The sequence below is a fragment of the Lathyrus oleraceus genome, chromosome 5, assembly GCF_024323335.1.
Source record: "Lathyrus oleraceus cultivar Zhongwan6 chromosome 5, CAAS_Psat_ZW6_1.0, whole genome shotgun sequence".
NCBI lineage: Eukaryota > Viridiplantae > Streptophyta > Magnoliopsida > Fabales > Fabaceae > Lathyrus > Lathyrus oleraceus.
Genome location: NC_066583.1, coordinates 107,487,291 through 107,492,562, shown reverse-complemented (window position 1 = coordinate 107,492,562; position 5,272 = coordinate 107,487,291).

Genomic DNA, 5,272 nt, shown 5'->3' with positions numbered 1-5,272 from the left:
AATTTTTATGTTGAACACTTTTTTATTTGGAGCTTGGACCTTGGAGATATTTGAAGTGGAAGTTTGGAAAAATTTGACATATCAAAGATTTTCTAAGTGTAAAGCCATATGTCTCAATATTCCACCTTGCTTAACTTTTTATGGGAGCTTCAAATGAGCTATCTCAAATACATTCAAAATGGTCACCAATTTCAATGGTATAAGTCAAAAGTAACCTATAATGTAGCCTCATATCACATGTTCAAATAAGTTGAATTTGCTCTCACTCCAAACATCAAAGTTGAATTAGACACATTGAATTTGATTGTGCAACATGTAAATCTTTCATATCATAAAAATTGAGCAAGTTATGGCCTTGGGAAGTTGACTTTCAAATTAGGGTTTAGACAAAATGACCTATAATGTTTCAACATAGAAAATGATTTTCCAAGAAAAACTTGCTCTAGGTCCCAACATGAAAGTTGTTTATAATGTCATTTAGAGTAAGTTTTCTCTTGGAATCATTTTCATATGGTGAAAATTGTAGGAGATAGGGTCTAGGGAGTCCCAGTTTTGATTAGATGAATTTATCTGGTCAACCATCATCAACCAACTAGCTAATTTCCAAATCTCTTGACTTTCTTGGCTCATGGTAGATCATATATGCATAAGATGATGAATTTTGAAGTTTCCCTTGAGAAATTTGATCAATAGGTGAGATAGGTTGTTGGAGAAGTTACTCAAGATACCTAGTCAAACTAGGGTTTCCAAGGCAAATCACCCACAAACTCTTGAAGCAAACTTGATCAATATAACATGTAGAAACAACTGGGACTCATACATGATGCTTATAACCATTCTTGAATCAATTATTGATTGTGATCTTTGTTCATGAGGGTCTCAAACCCTAGATGTGACCAATGAATCAAGGAAATCATGTCCCTTACTTACAAAAGAGTTAGATAGATACAACGACATATTTTTGGTATTTTGGTTAGTGAAATGATAAAAGCAAGTATGATATAATCAGAAAATGCTTGGTGATCTCTCCCAAAGCAAACACAATGAGAATGGGTAAGGAGGATACCAAGGTATGATCCCAATGCTAATGCTTATGATGAAATGCATGAGGGATCTTAAGTTCAAAATTGGGGTCTTACAGATCAGAACAAAACTGAAATATGCAATCCAAACAGGAAAAGGCAATTTCACTGAGGAAATACGCATTCAAGCTCAACTGGGGAAGAAAGGACTTCAACACAAGAGTACAAGAGATATATTATCTATTACTGGTTACTGGGTAGAAAGATAATATACTCTAACAAAGGGACATCTGTTACCGGTTAGGGTAAACATATCAAGGATGACTCGCTGATTAAAAGAGGTGTATTCGTTACTCGTCAACTGGGTAAGAATAACCTACCGGGGAAATAGATCAAATAGGATTTACAACTACCAGTTACTGGGTAGAAGACCAAAGAGAATATCCGTCACCGGTTAGGATGAACATATCAAGGATAAACTCAAAGGAAGAATATCCTTCATCGGTTAGGATGAACATATCAAGGATATACCACCTGGGGACTGAGGAAGAATATTTGTTACCTATTAGGGTAAACATATCAAGGATAAACTGCCTGGGAAAAATAGGAAATATATCTACCAGTTAATGGGCGGAATACCAAAGAGAATATCTGTCATCGGTTGGGATGAACATATCAAGGATAAACTCAAAAGAATAATATTTGTCATCTGTTAGAATGAACATATCAAGGATAAACTCCACAGGAGAAAGTAGGAATTACAATTACTGGTTACTAGGTAGAATACCATAAAGAAGAGAAAACCCGTCACAGGTTAAAGTGAACATATCATGGATAGACTCTCTAGGGAATAAATAGGGATTACAACTACCTTTTTACTAGGTAGAAACCACAAAGAAGAGACAATCCATTACCGGTTAAAGTGAACATATCAAGGATAAACTCTCTGGGCGAAACGTGAAAACGAATTCGCTGGGGAAAACAAAGGAAATAGATTACATTTTACCGGGTATTTGGCAAAAGTAATTACTCAACATTAAGAAGAATATCACTAGTTGCTGGGTAATAAACTCTTGGAGACCAAAAGATCTATCTAGGTAAGAACTAGAAATGAACGGTCAATCAAAGACGCAACCCAATGTGGATATAACTCAGGGGGAGAGGTTCCATCCAAATAATAAACTAGGGAGGAAACTGAAATAATCATCATCCACGAGGAAATAACTCAGTGGGGAATGAGAAAGGATAAACTCTTTTTGCTTAAGGGGCTGACACTCTACAATTGAAGGAGCACAGACGCACCAAATCTGCATAGGAAACTAATATCTCCAAAGCAGGGGATCAGAAGAAAAATCAATGCGATAAAATGCACAATGAAATATATAACGTTGTGTTTTATGTATGACTATGTATGTATGTGATTATGATTATGCTGACAAAATCAACACAAAGGATACTAATAAAAAATATTTGAATCATCACTAAACACTCGACTAATCTCAAAAAGATGGAAACCTCAATTGGAGAAAATGTTAGGGATGAAAATAAATCATCTAGCTCTGAATAAAACGACTTTGGCTAGGGAACATCATGGAGAACATGCTTCCAATCAATCACGGTAAAACCTGTGGGAGGAGATCATTATTGAAGGATGATCAACCAAACACGCTGAGTATGGATAAGGATCTGCTGAGGATCCATACAAATCAATACTTCAGGGAATTTTAAGTCAACACCATGTTAAATGGGAGACAACCTTGCAGGGGATTAAATCAAATACTACTCAGAATCAGACACTACCAAGAAAGAGGGAACTTTCTATGAGAAGATGAACTCCGCTGGGGAATACAAGAGATAAAACTCTGTATGAGGATTTAAGCAAATTGCTGGGGATGTTGTGACAAAGATGTTGAAGCAAGCTTCAATCCAAGAAGTATTTTGATGAAGACAACTTGCATCAATGCAAAAAGAGAAGAGCTTCAAAGTTATCTCAAGCATCAAGTATCCAAAGCCGCATATGCATTTTTGATCAAGCTTCATTTTCAAGACAACCATTGGCAAGATTGTTGATCCACTTCTTAGGTATATCTAACTCACTCTTAGATTAGTATACAAGTGTTCAACAATTATGATTTGCATTTGCATCTTTTAAAATAACTTTTTGTTAACACCTTGAAATGCAAGACATTTATTTTTAAGTATTTTTCTGCATTTCAAACAGTGTTAACCGGTTAACCATATGGGTTAACCGGTTAACAGCCCCAATTTTCAAATTCTGTGTTAACGTTTGCATGCGTTAACCGGTTAACCCATATGGTTAACCGGTTAACACTGTTCGTTACAACAAAAATGGCTTTGAAAAATTATATCTTTTCATCAATGTTCATGAGGGAAATGATACCTCTTTGAAAAGGTATTTTTGGCAATATAAATTATTAAATTTTCAAAATGAATTTTGACCTCCAAGAATTTTCATACAAACTTCAAATAAATCACTCTCTCATATTTTCCTTTAATAATTTTTGAAAGTGTTCATAATAAAAATTTTCATCTCATTATTTTGTTGAACACTTGCATATTATCTTTTGAGTGGCTTATTTATCTAAGGAGAAGATCAATCAAGAGAAGATTGATATCACTACATCGTTGTTAAAATCATTCATAGAATTATTTTCTGTTTGACTTGTGATCCAGGATTGTTGGACACAAGGGTTGGTGTTTGAAGAGGATTGTTCTTCATACACTTGTTTGTCTATAGGTTAGATAGTAGGCATCACCGGTTGTGTGAATAGGCTGTACCATTTCTAACTATAGTGAATTCTCTTTCGTGTGAAAGGGGAGTGGATGTACCTTCGGATTGTGAAGGGAACCACTATAATTTCCGGTGTCGTTTACTTTCCGCATTTTAATTTTCCGCACTTAAACAAAAATATCCAAAAACCGGAAACTAGATCGAAGAAATTTTTATCACCTAATTCACCCCCCCTCTTAGGCGCATTTACAACTTACATTTGGCATCAGAGCAAGTTATAGGTAACTTGTTCCTAGAGATCCAGCATGGCTTCCGCAAGCACAAATCCGGTTTTCAAAGATGGTGGAAGTAGCAACAAGCCCCCACTCTTCTCCGGAGAATATTTTGACTTCTGGAAAATAAGAATGAAGGCACATCTTGAGGCCCAAGGAGAAGGTATATGGGAAGCAGTTGAAAAAGGTCCACACAAACCCGTGAATGTGGTGAATGGAGTTGGTACCCCAAAGTTGAAAAACACTTATGACGAAGATGATAAGAAAAGGATTCTGAATGAGAAGAAGGCAATCAACATACTCCAAAGCGCTCTCAGTATGGACGAGTTCTTCCGTATATCTCAATGTAAATCAGCAAAGGAGATTTGGGACACCTTGGTTGAAACACATGAAGGAACCACCGAAGTGAAGAGATCGAGGCTAAACACCCTAAGCCAAGAATATGAGATGTTCCGCATGCAGCCCGGTGAATCTATAGTTGCCCTACAAAAGAGATTCGTCCATCTAACAAATCACTTGATCGCCCTGGGTAAAACTTTCACTAATGATGATCTCAACCTGAAAGTCCTAAGATCTTTGACAAGAGAATGGCAACCGAAAGTGACCGCTATTTCGGAAAAGAAGAGTCTCTCAACAATGACATCCGCGTCTCTATTTGGAAAACTTCAAGAACACGAATTGGAACTTGGAAGGCTCGAGAAGCACGAAAGTCAAGAAAAGAAGTCCAAGGGAATTGCCTTGAAGGTTGATTCAAAAAGGGACAAAGATGATGAGACGTCCGAAGATGAGAACTTTATGCTTCTTGTAAAGAAGCTTGGTAAGTTTTTTAATAAAAATAAAAATTCCTCTTATCCTAAAAAGAATAACCATTTCAGGAAAAAGGAAGCATCCACATCAATGCAAGACGTTACGTGTTATGAATGTGGACAGCAAGGTCACATAAAGCCGGACTGCCCAAAACTTGCAAAGAAAGGAGGATTCAAAGGCAAGAAGGAATTCAAAAACAAAAAGGCTTACGTCGCTTGGGACAATAATGAGATCAGTTCATCTTCGGAATCGGAAAGCGATGAATGTGCAAACATGGCTCTTATGGCTTCACATCACTCCGATGAAGAAATCGATGAGGTGAGTAGCAATTTTTCTGTTTATGACAATGACGCACAAGATGTTATAAATGAACTCTTAAAAGAATGCAAGACATTGTATAAAAGTATTTCATCCCAAAA